The sequence below is a fragment of the Neolamprologus brichardi genome, chromosome 18 (assembly GCF_056152115.1).
Source record: "Neolamprologus brichardi isolate AB-2024 chromosome 18, ASM5615211v1, whole genome shotgun sequence".
In the NCBI taxonomy this organism is placed as follows: Eukaryota; Metazoa; Chordata; class Actinopteri; order Cichliformes; family Cichlidae; genus Neolamprologus; species Neolamprologus brichardi.
In genome coordinates this window covers 9,447,482-9,460,360 of record NC_142121.1, presented here as the reverse complement: position 1 = coordinate 9,460,360, position 12,879 = coordinate 9,447,482, and the positions used below count along the sequence as shown (strand labels likewise).

General features: G+C 40.0%; 1 protein-coding gene across 4 annotated transcripts in view; it reads right to left on the bottom strand.

Annotated features, from left to right (window-relative positions):
• LOC102785671 (nuclear receptor coactivator 2-like) overlaps positions 1-12,879 on the bottom strand; it is a 54,627-nt gene that overhangs the window by 28,092 nt on the left and 13,656 nt on the right. Inside the window, exon 1 of one of the 4 annotated variants that reach the window (XM_035915656.2) lies at positions 10,914-11,102. The exons of the other annotated variants lie outside the window; for them this stretch is intronic. The gene's annotated coding sequence lies outside the window, so the exon portion shown is untranslated. Of the gene's footprint in view, positions 1-10,913; positions 11,103-12,879 lie in introns of those variants that run through there. 4 annotated transcript variants of the gene reach the window in all.

Sequence of the window (12,879 nt, the reverse complement as noted above, 5' to 3'; positions counted from 1 at the left end):
TAAAAAGTATGTTCTCCATATGACACGAGGAATGTGAGACACGTTATGAGTGCATGTTGCGGTGCGGATGGAGCTGCCTGTCTGGAGAACTGTGGCTTGAAGGCTTCACTTCATTTAAAATCACCATAAAATAAAACATAAGTTACATGTTTTGGCATAAACAGCAACTATCAAATATAAAGGTACAACAGAATAATAACCACGGACCTGTTTAAGCAATACAAATGTAGATCAGTTACTGGAGCTGCCTGTCATAATATTTACATTCTCACAGCAAGAGTACAAGCCTGAAAAACTGTAGAGTCCTTTGGACATTTACGTGTTCGTGATTTCAAACGTATCCAAAGTGTTTACAGTAAATCTCAATAAACAAAGGCATAACCTCGATGCGCCAGATTGAAGCAGCACAAGTGCAGCTGAGCTCCGTGGACACTAAATCCTCGTCTCACTCCTTGATGAACTTCACTTCATTATTTATAGGCAAAAGTTAATGCGCTGAAGATGTACACACACTGCATTTTGTATAATGAGGGAGTGCGCTCGTGACTCCCGAACACAATGTGCTATTGTAAAGTGCCCGCAGGCAATGTGGGAGGCCCAGTGGGAATACAGTAGGTGTCAATAATTACTTCAGTTAGAAACAGCTAATTCATGTAGGCATTCACTGTTCTTACATGAACATTTATGGTGTTTGAGTCAAAGGCGTTCACTAGCAGTCATAATGACGACAGCCAAGTTGTTTAAAGAATATTTTTGCCATCTTGAAAGAATTGGGTAAGACCGAAAAGAAGCAAAGTATAGACAGGTGGAAAGGCATTTAAATTAAACACTTCTTGGCAGGGAAAGTTACACCATATGGTCACCTCATGTGGCTAGACCTACAAAACACTGCTTACAAAACCCTTGTTGGTCTAACATGGTCAACTCTCTGATTTCTCCCTCAGTTTTACTTTAAATTACTCAAATTGCAGATGTGTGTTATGGTAGCTGTTTGGCACTTAGTTCTGTTTTTCAAGAAACGGTTAAAAATTGCTTCAGGTTCAGGCCTTTCAAAGGACTGGCGTGTCCTTTTTTGTTAATATAACACAGGTTTGGACTTGAGGTAATAAAAAGGACATACTGATTACAAATTGACAGAATAGATGTGACAAGCATCTGTTATCTTTAACAATCATTTGCAGATGAGACAGACTCTAACAGTTACAAGCAGGAGCAGAGGCAGTGTCTGTTAGGACAGTCGGGCTTTAAGGCCTTTCAACGGGCCAGCCCACCACCTGACTATTACATAACAGTCCGTCAGTGGGGCTGATACTGTGCAGATAAAGGCAGGATAGAGGGATAAAGGAAAGAAAAACAACAGGGAGGGAGATGGAGAGTAAAGAGAGACAAAAAGAAAGAAACCGATAGGGGAAGAAATAAATCAGGGCCTGCAGAAACATTTTCTCACACAGCCTTCAAGCTGGCAAGTGTAAGTGTTGCAAAATAACACAAGTGGAAATGTATGGGGTAACAGGAGGAAGAAAATAGGAGGAGGAGCATCTGCTGTTCTGAATTAGCAGGCTTGAGGAAGGAGAAAAATATATCCCTATTACACCAAGAGAGCAGAAAATTATCAATAATGTGATTTAAAAGAAAAAAATCAGACAGTCAGTTTTTGCCAAGTGGTGTCTTTGGCTGTGGATGTGGTGATAGTTCCCACAATGCAAAGAGAGCCCTTGTTAATGAGCTGTTATCATTGTGATTTAGCTAGCTATCAACTTTTCGTGCCATCAGCCAATTTTTAGAAAAGCTAGCAGGCTGGCTTTAGGAATAAAATGCCTGTCTGACAGTGGCACTGCCATCTTGACAACCACTGAATGAATTTGTCTCAAAAGGATTGATTATAATGACTTTGTTTATGGCCAGACTTTCCCACCAGCTACACCAGCAGTTCCTTTGGACCGTTCAACTGCTGTTTTGTAATTACTTTGTAATTACTCTTCCATCTACTACTACCAACATGCTAAACTACATATAGCATTGTACCTGCTAAATATCAGTGTGCTAGCAATATGACCATTCGACTGTCCTATTATTAGGCTACAAGCACCACCAGAGCTGTGGATCCTTAGCCGTCCTATGATTTGTATAAATGTGGAGGAAGAAACACACATATACACTGCAAAGTTATTAAAAATAGAACGACATTAGCGTCCCTACTGTAGGTTACATGATGACACTTAATGGTGGATGATGGTTGCTGATTGATGACTAGAATATAATCATTCATAAAAGAGCAAGTTTAAGTGAAATACAGAAGATTTCAGCAGTGATGAGGGTCATGGTGAGAGACAAACATCTCTGTCCACTTGGCCACAGTAATTACCCTTTCTAATGCCTTCCCATACACAGGCATTAGACTGAGAACACGCGTCATGTCTGGTAGCCAGTAAGTTAAAAATATAACTTGGACTACTTTTTTTTGTCAGGCCAACCATGAGAAAGCAAAGAGTCTAATAAACAAAGCAGGAATTTGAAATTTTGTGCTGCCTTCTGAGTCAAAGCAGCCTTTTGATATCTTTTCTGAACATGAAGCAGTTCAAAGAAAACCTATTACCCATTTTGGCTCCTGCTAACTTACATCATTAAATTATTGAATTGGGGGTCAACAACTTTTTTCTTTTTTTTTTGCTTTCGTTGCATCTGTTGTTTGATGGAAGATAGTTTATTAGCTCTCCATAGTATCAATGGCATCTTTGCTCCCTTTTCAGTGTTATAGGTCTTCATTTTCAACTCACTTTCATTTATATAAAGCCAAATCACAATAGTCACCTCAAAAAACCCACCAATCAGATCACCCCCTATTAGCCAGCACTTGGCGACAGTGGGAGGGGGAAGGAAGAACTCCCTTTTAACAAGAAGAACCTGCAGCTCTTGGAGTGGCAGACATCTGCCATGACCAGATGGAACCAGAGATTAATAATACCTGATGAATAAACACTCTGTGGTTTATAAACTCAGAGTGAAAAAAGGTGAGTGAAGCAGAAACACACAGTGCATCATGGGAAGCCCCCAGGAGCCCAGGCCTATTGCAGAAAACCTAAGGGAAGATTCCAGGTGACGTGATCCAGCCCTAACTACAAAAAGGATAGTTTTAAGTCTAATCTTAAAAGAAGTCAGGGTGAGGCTGGTTCCACAGAAGAGTGGCCCAAAAGCTGAAGGTACTGCCTCCCACTTTACTTTTAAATATCCCACAAGTAAGCCAACAGTCGTAGAACAAAGTGCTCTACTGGGAAGGTGCGGTAACATGAGGTCTTTAGGATAAGATGGGGCCTAAAAATTCAAGACCTTGTATGTGAGGAGAAGGATTTTAAGTTCTAAATTTGACTCTAGATTTAACAGGGAGCCAGTGTAGAGGAGCTCATATGGAAAAAGTTTATACTTTCTAGTTCCTGTCAGTACTCAGCAGCTGATTTAAAGTTAGCTTTGCAAACATATTTTGCTAACACAAATTCATGCCAAGTTGATCAACTCTCGCGTGGCATATGCAAATGAACAGAAAGTCATTTGACAATACCCACTTCTTTCCTAATAGTGTAATCAGCATCCTAATAAACAAGGAAATTACAACGTGTGAGTTAATTACTTGATTGTCAATCATTGCTGGAGATATTTAAACTTGAACATCAAGTACCAAAACTAACCTTCCACCCTCGAGCTGTGCAAGACATCCATTTACTTGGATTAAGTAGGAAAAAAAGGAAACACCTCTCTAAAAGTTAATTAAACAAAGGTTAGCGACGTCAAGTGTGATGTTAGTTTCAAAACAAAGAGTCTTATTATGTTCAGTGGACGGTGAAGTTAACGTCATCATCACGAGAGTCCAGCACGCTAACCTCAAAAGTTGATGAAAGCCTCGCTTAAACATTCAGTCAATAAGAGAAAGGTACACACACACACACACACACACACACACAAAGTCACTTTACTCCTCACAATCAGCTTCACTAAAATACTTCAATCAATGTCTGAAGTACATACACATGTCCAAATCCACAAGAACATCCATGAGACATGTGGCATAGAAACACAGAAAGACACACACACACACACAAACACACACGTGCACACAATGAATTAACACTAATGTAGCCTGCGACAAAAGCCTTTACCCCGCTCAGCCCGATACTAATGCAATCAGAGGAGCCAAGAGCTTCGCAAAGTGAAGCCATTTAAAAACAATTTGAGAAGCAGAGAAGAGCCAGGGCCAGAGGGTCAAACCAGCCATTAAGAAATTAAAGCTGAGGATTGATCACTGCCTGCTTAAGTGGACCCTGTCTCCAGTAGAAACCACGGCTCCTCGGTTTCTTTGTTTTCAGTTTGTGGGGATGGGGGTTACAGAGGTGAGTGCAGGGTGAGGCTTTCACTTATGTGTTTTTGTTGTTTACTTCCCTTACTTATTTTTAAAGAAGAGGAAACGGACACATCTGTAGTCTCTGTTTAGTTTGAACGAAACATTATCATTTAGTTAATACAAACTACCTTAACGGCCTTCAGCTTTCCAGGAATTTCCCCATAATTCCCACTGTGGAACAGAGGTATAGAGCATGTAGGTGTTGGATTGCAACCACATGGAAATCAGGTGGGAAGAAAAAAAGATGAGAGATAGCACACCATTATATTTAGAAGTAAACAAAAATAGCACACTGAGTAAAAACCTCTGGAAAATCTGTTACTACTGTAAATTAGAGATAATTACAAGACCTGTTGTTCAGCAGGGAATGGCTGGGAAGTCAGGAGGATGCCACAATCACCATATGCATGACAGACCTACTCTGACCAAATGATAGTTGTCATGGAAGTAAAACGCACTATGGATTGTTATTAAGGTAATGAGTCATCCCCAGGCTTTAGTGTGCAGACTAATTGAGGTTTTCAGCGTGTAACAAAAAAAAAAAAGAAAAAATAACAACGACCACGCAGTCTTATGCAATGACTGACAGCACAAAATTAAAGCTAATGTGGTTTTTTTGTTTGTTTTTTTGCAGGAATAGTGGAAAACCTGCATGTTTATTCTTAATGTCCTAATACATTTACTGTGCAAATGTCAGAGTTTTTATCCCCAGAAATTAATTGAGTCCGTCAGTTAATGTTACGCACAATTTAGCTCGCCGTGGGTGGCTGCTCTATTGAAGCTCCTCCTGGAGATCTTTGCATTTTGTGAAAAGGGTTTTACATCTTACTATAATGATCATAAAGTATGCATGCATGACTCCTACCAGACACATTAATCCATCCGGATTCAATTCATTTCATGTGTAAAGCGCCAAAACACAACAAGAGTCACCTCAAGGATGAATAATTAACATATATGTGTGTCATTTCATACATTTGCGAAGCATATAAGCATGGTAGGTAGTACTATTAGTAGTTATTATACTCTCTCTTATAGTACACCTTCAAAAGGGTTGGTGACAAAGGATGATATTTAAGACTTTACACAAACTTTTGACCCTGAATCCTCCCTTAGTTACGCTGCAGTAGGTCTAGGGTGCTGGGGGCTTCCCATGATGCACCGAGTGTTTCTTTTTTACTCACGATATGTTTATTCACCACTCTGCATTTAATCATTTGTTATTATTCATCTCTGGCTCTCTTCCACAGCGTGTCTTCATCCTGTCTTCCTCCCCTCACCCCAACTGGTTGCAGCACATGGCTGCCCCTCCCTGAGCCTGGTTCTGCCGGAGGTTTCTTCCTGTTAAAAGGGTGTTTTTCCTTCCTACTGTCACCAAAGTGCTTGCTTAAAGGAGTCAAATGATTGTTGGGGTTTTCTCTGTTTTCTCTGTATTATTGTCGGGTCTTTACCTCACAATATAAAAATGCCTTGAGCCAATGTCGTCCTGATTTGGTGTTACATAAAACTGAATTTAATTTACTTTTTATTCCTTGCAGATCAATATTAAATTTTATTTTCAAACCTCTAGAAATGAAAAAAATAAAACCGAATAATTATTTTTATGAATGCAACCTGTGACGAGGAGTCACAGCTACAAATGCAGTATAGTCCACTATAATAGAAGACTAGTACTTCAGTGCCTTGTTTCCCTACTACTGCTAGTGAAAAAACTAAATGATAAAAATCAGGATCAATTTAGCAATCAGACACCAGTGGTCTTGACAGAGGTATTTGGTAGTAAGGACCCTCCTCCCTTTGGTGTCTGTAAGCTGTTAAGGCTGCTGTCTAAAAGCCAGAAAACCCACAAACATAAAGTAGATTTAATACCCTGCTGTAGCTGGATTAAGAACACTGGCTTCTCCCACACTGAAAGGCCTGCGACATATGCACAGTAAGCGTGTTTGTGTATGTGGCTTTCTACGTGTTGGCGTGTCCACGTCAACAAGTCCAATCTCTTTATGTACATCTCGGCTGTTTGGTGCCACGGTGATGCTGAGCAGGTGGCTCTATGGTTGGCTCTTCGCCGGTTACTGGTGACAATTTGTATTGTGCATATCTAGCTTTATTTCTCTGAGTAGCTACAATATTTGCTTTCAATAACTATTTAGTCATTTCAAGTAACCACTACCTTAAATTACCAAACAGCTTTTTGATTTACTAGAAAGAGTCGCCACAAAGAGAAAGACAGCAGTGGATGAACTGGTACAGCTGCTTTCTTTTTTGACGCCTGAGGCTCGTTGGAGTCGAGTCAGCAAATATTCAAACAATATTAGACTTTCCAGTAGGCTGTTTAACTGAGCTAACACAAATCAGCACTAACACCAGTTACCAGTTTGACTACACATACGTGCCAAAAAGGATAGATTCTACAACACGGCTTAAGGATGATAACACACAGGTGCACTGCTGAGCTTTGCAGATGCACACATCCTGCTGCCACTTAGGGAAATGGCCATGATACATGGAATAACCGGTTATGTGGGCTATTCTTGTTCATGTTTGTTCTTTTGTTGGTCATTAGCTTTGCTGCATTGTAGACTGAAGTCATAATATACAAAAATGTCTCTGTAGTGTAATGAAACTAAATGTCAAAAACTATATAAACTGTCCTTGTTGCACCTTTGTGTGTTAAACTCTGTTGTCGTTCCTTTTCTTGCTCCACTAACCTCTCAGAAAAGAAGCATTTGAGAACATAAGACCATATGAAAAAACCCCTAATGTGTGTCAACAAATAAAAAGAAAACAAACCTAATTAGATAGTAATGATTAATGATTAAACAAACTCTGTTTTGTTTGTTTCTTCAACATAAATCATATGTGACATATGTATATTTGATATAGATGTCACACTAAGCCTTATTTAAGAAGAGCTTTTTTATTTCCTGCTCATATCAAGCCTTTCAGCTTAATTGGATAGTCCATAGCATAGCTAACATTACGACACACATGGATATAGCTAAAGAGCTGTTCAAACAATTTAGGTCATAATACTATCCTACACCTCAATCAACATCCTGTTGGAAGACCAAACTAAATCATCCAACAGCATCGTCTTCACAGCTCCAACACGTCAGTAAATCTTTAGTTTAATTCAATAAATATGATAGTTTGTTGGTATAGCTTTGGGAAGCTAATTGACCTCTTGCAAAATATTTCCTCATGAAAGGGAACAAGAAAATGAAACATTATGAAATTTTCTCTTTTGTTTTCTTTTTGTGATTCTTCTTTTTCTTCTTTTAACATCAAGAAATCTGCACATCAAAGACTTGAAATCCCAGAACAGACGCTGCACCTCAAGAACAAGAGGGAAAAACACTATGAAAGCCTTTGAGAGGGTTGCACAGTCTGACTTCCACTTCAGCTTTCACAGTGTTTTCTTTCCAGTGTATCCATTACGCCCATGTAGTGGATGCAAATTTGACACGAGTATACGTCTATCCCTACAGCCGGTTTTCCACCTGAACACACAGGAGTTTCTCAGCCAATCAAGCCCGTCAAACATTTGGTCACAGTTACCTCTCTTTCCACCTGGTTACCCAGGCCTTCTTTTATTGAAGTGTCAAAGTTTCCAAAGACTTTTTGACGCTGTTGTGTTGGAATGAAAAGCAAATGCCTTTCTGTGTGTTGAGAAGTGAGTCCCCGTAAAAACCAAGCTGTACAAACTGGCTCACTTCAACCAGCACTCCTTTTTTTGTCTAAATAATCACCCCCACCACCATAGCTCAGCCACCTCAGCCCAGTCTTCTTTCTGTTCCCCTTTTTTTTTTTTTGCCAGAAAAATCTTGTTGTTACTAATAGATTACAATTAGAATGATCAGATCAAATTTGAACTAGAGTTTAATAGTAAATTCTCTATAATTCTCCCAAAGTTAGAAAAGGGAACAAGAGGCAAAACAAGCAGAAACTCAACTGTATAGACAGAAATCCAAGAAAATCAGCTGAGTGAAAGATGACCTGATGCAAGTGCCGTGCAGAAACGCCAGAGTAATTATCATAGCATCAAAATGAAGGGACATTAAAAATAATAACTCTAAATAAACTGTTCACAGATGGCTTGTTAGCTGGCTAGATAGCCAGCAGCTGCTCATTACTCGGCATGTGCAGCTTCATGTAATGTGAGAGCGTGATCGATTATAGACAGGAATCAATAACATTGAACATGCCTGCCCGGATGCTAACTCAATTGTGAGTACATACACACACACACACACACACACACACACACACACTAATGCACACGCACACAAAAACACAAACAAAAACGCCATGCTTCTACATGGACAAACATGATGATAATCACACACACACACACACACAAAAGAGTTTCTGCTGTAAACACTGAAACTGAGCGGCTGCTTAACAGCACAGAACAAAAACATCGGGGCCGCCTCGGCCACTGCAGTTTAGGAAAGACACCAAAGGAGAACTTACGTTCCTCTAATGTGCAGAATCATCCTACATACATTAAAAACAAACACAAAATATAAAAGTGGTGCTCGCAGAGACACAGACGGAAATAAAGTGATTGTTTTATGTCATCATGCGGTGGAGAAATCTGGACTCCTAAATATGATTTCTGCCTCTTCTCAGCTCAAGTTTCAAGTTCACAGTACAGGGCCGGTGGTTTGAAACTCTTCTGAAAAGCCATTCAAAGCTCTTTTGATCTGACAGTATACTGTAGTGTAATACTGCTTTGGTTGTACAGCACCTTTCACGCAACACGTGCGGCACTAAAAGAATGAGGATGCAGGTTTGATGAAAGAGCAAACAAGTAACGATAACGATTACACAACACACAAAGGCATTCTGTCATAACAGTTTGTGACAGGAGAAGCCCTGCTTTTAAGGGGTGTTTAAATGTTTAAATCACTAATGTCATCAAGTAGGATATTAGCTGAAAACGAGGGAGCGTCTCCAGTTCTCATTTTTGGTGTGATTTTGGGTACCCAGCAGTAGAAAGGACACAAAGCAGTAGCTGGTCCTAAGCCTTTGAGCAAGGTGACTTTTAAAAAAATCAATTCTGAGAGATACAGGGAGCCAGTACAGTGTTCCCACGTCTGGAGTGATGTGGTCCCTCTTCATTGTATAACATATGCAGAATTCAAGACAAACCTCACCACTTTTGTCCAATTTAAACAGCAGATAATCGTGGCAGAAGCAAATTCATCACTAAACACTGTGTGATGGAATCAAATGCAGTTCTTTGCAGTTAGCAGTAAATCCCTTTTTATGACATGGGAACACACCACAGCTCATATCAGACATGATTAGACGAATTCACCGGTGAGGTAGGCAACTTTAAAAAAGCCACACAAAGTGAAAGCAAAAACACCTAGATAGAGATAGCAGAGGAGTTTCACGTTGTTCTACTGGCCCGGAGGTCAAACTCCACCTTCAGCTCCCTGAGTGACTTATCAGCAGAAGCAGCTAGTGTCTGTGTGAAAATTAACATGCAGTCACAGCCCAGTGACCCCATGAAATGCCAGCTGTTTGAATTGTGCTTCAGAAAGTTGTCTTTCAAAGTTTAACCTCTAAGATTGCTCAAGTTTGGCGCTGGTATGTGTGCCTTTGTGAGAAAAGCAGTCGTGGATTTTTCAAACGTGGATCGCTGTGCTCACTCAGAAACGAAACATTCTGGTACACTGAAGATTTATTTCAGTGTTCCTCTACTGAAATTTAATATCCTGTGTAAAAACTGCCGCTGGGAAATTAGTTAAAATGATTAAAACTGAACTGACACCTCACTAGCTAAGAATATTAACAAGTCCACCCCTTTTTTTCCCCTTTAACTGCGAGCTCGTCATTACGAAACCGAGCATTTGCAAAGCGACTTCACGAACCTGTGAATTTTACACTCGGCCAACCTGCTGCTTTCCGGGTGAGTTTTACCAACAGTTGTTATTGAAGCGCACAAAACTGAGTAAACAGTTGGCTGGTTAGACCTCAGGTGACAGAGCAGCTTCGGGCCTGCTGACTGTGCACTCTGCGTGTGTGGCCAGTCATTCATAACCACTCCCATTGCAACATGCACACACACGCAAACACACACGCTCGCACACACAAAACCACAACAACAATACATGACAGCCCAAAGTCCAAGTATGACTGGGATAGTCACACCTACTGTGAGCATCAGAACTCATCATTGTTGGCTAATAAAGAAACAGGGATAATATAATATAAAGTTAATTTCTGTCATTCACATTAAATAAACATTAGCTCAGATATGTCCAATCATAGCACGAGTGACTGACAGGTGCTTTAAAGCGGGACATAACTTCTGATTGATTCAAGTTAACAAGAAGTAGCTGACGACGCTGCTAAACACTGCTTCTGTTTAATGTCATCAGCTGAGACATATGGAAAAAAAGAGTGTGTTCTTAAATATAGTGTGTCAACCAACCTTATAGACTTTGCCTTTTAATCTGCTGTCAGCATGAAACAGAACGAAGCAGATCAGAGTCTGAGCCTTGCTTACCTTTGCTTTGGTTAAAACAGTCCATAACAGGTCCAGAGCCGGCTAAACATCCCATGCCGGCCGGGCAAACACACTGGTTTTCACAGCATACACACACACACACGCACAACCATACACTCGTTTTGTATTTCCCCTCGCTTCTCTGTGAGATTATTCCTGTGTGTGTGTGTGTGTGTGTGTGTGTGTGTGTATGTGTGTGTCATCTGCCTCTAATGACAGCTGACAAACTACATGCCGCAAATCCTCTCTCTCTCACTCACTCCCTCCCTCCCCTTTGCTCTCTCTCTCTCTCTCTCCCCCTCTCTCGCTTGTTTTCCCCTCCCCCCATCACGTAGAAACACACACATACACACTCTCCTCCCTGTCTCCTCCCACAACACAGGAACACACTCCTCCCTCCTCTCGCTCACAATCGTTCTAGGCACTGGATGATTTACATGGCCTATTGTTCTGTAATTCTGGATGGCTTTTATTATTTTAAAAAATACACTGTCTATGTCTATGACATTTGTTACCAAACAGTCAAAGTACAAAATGTGTTACTTTATCACTAGTTACAACACTTTTCACAAACTTACGATGCTTACATGCAGATGTTCAAAAAACTGCAAATGTTTGGCAAAATGAGAAATGTGAGTGCTGTCAGAATTTACGGGTGCCTGAATATTTCTGTCTATTTTTGGCAAACAAGAAGAACAAAAAAATAAATACATACATACATTTTCGATTATTCAAACTTGCGCACAACTTTCAAAAACTGAAGCAGAAAGAGATGTCTGTCAGAAACAGCGAAGCCAGTGAGTGACAGAGAAAGACTATTACATTCAGCACTTGCATAATAAGCATTGTCCCTGCTTGTATAATAAGCCCTACATGAAGGGAGACGGCAAAAACACAGACACACACACACAAGTGAAATGAGTCACAGAAAAAAGAGACAAACACAATTTTACAAATGGCTAAAGAGCTTTGCGCACACATACAGCTACCGCATACTCACACAAAAATTACTAGGTTAACTGTCACCCTCGCTTAAAACATACGATCCTTCTGTGTTTTCACTTTCCATGTTCTTATGTCAGGATGTCCCTGTTTTGCTTTATGAGCTGTTGTGGTTTCTATGAACTGCTGTAAATAATGTCTGACGTTGTTCCTTACCTTTGATCCAGTGATGCTCCTTTTGGTTTAGTTTCATGTTTTAAGTTTCAATGATCCCAACCAAATGTTCAAATGGTTGTTTTTTTTTAAGAGCTTAAAGGTTAAGCTCACAGTGGCAGAATGATGAGTGCCGTGAAACTGAAAACTTTGGGCTTTTTGTTTTCTTTTTTGCATTTTCTACTCTGCAAGTTGCCGTGTTAGAAGGCGATTATACTCTGACGTGCACAGCTGCAAACGTGGATGAGTAGTCCTGTTATAGTGCTGTGAAAGTACCCTTAAGTCCGGTTGAAGGGTGCATGTGTAGCACACCGAATAAACTTGAACCGAATCTTAAAGGACTTGAAATCCATCACAAATACGCTGACTGACCTTTGAACTTCTCCTGCAAATGTACTTTTCCTGATGCCATGGCACTAATAATTGGCCATGCAAAATGCAATTTAATTATATTTGGTTATAGAAAATCAAACAAGAGTGCCGTTACAGTACAATGGTCTACCATTGTCACTGGCCAATATCATCACTGCTAATGTCAGTATATTGGCAAGTAAGTTGGGATTTAACTTGGTCAGTGGTCAATATATCTGATGTAACACCCAAGTTTTGCACCGGATAAATTGATGTTGGATGTGATGAAAAGGTGAAACACAGGCCAGTTGTGTTGTTAAAACAGAGATTTGCTTCACTTAGCACAAAACCAAACATACAAACCAAAAAAAACCTCAAATAAAATTCTGTGTTTTATAGAATCTGTGCATCTGCATGTTGAACTCCACTGCATCCCTAAATAATTTTTTTTCTGTATCAC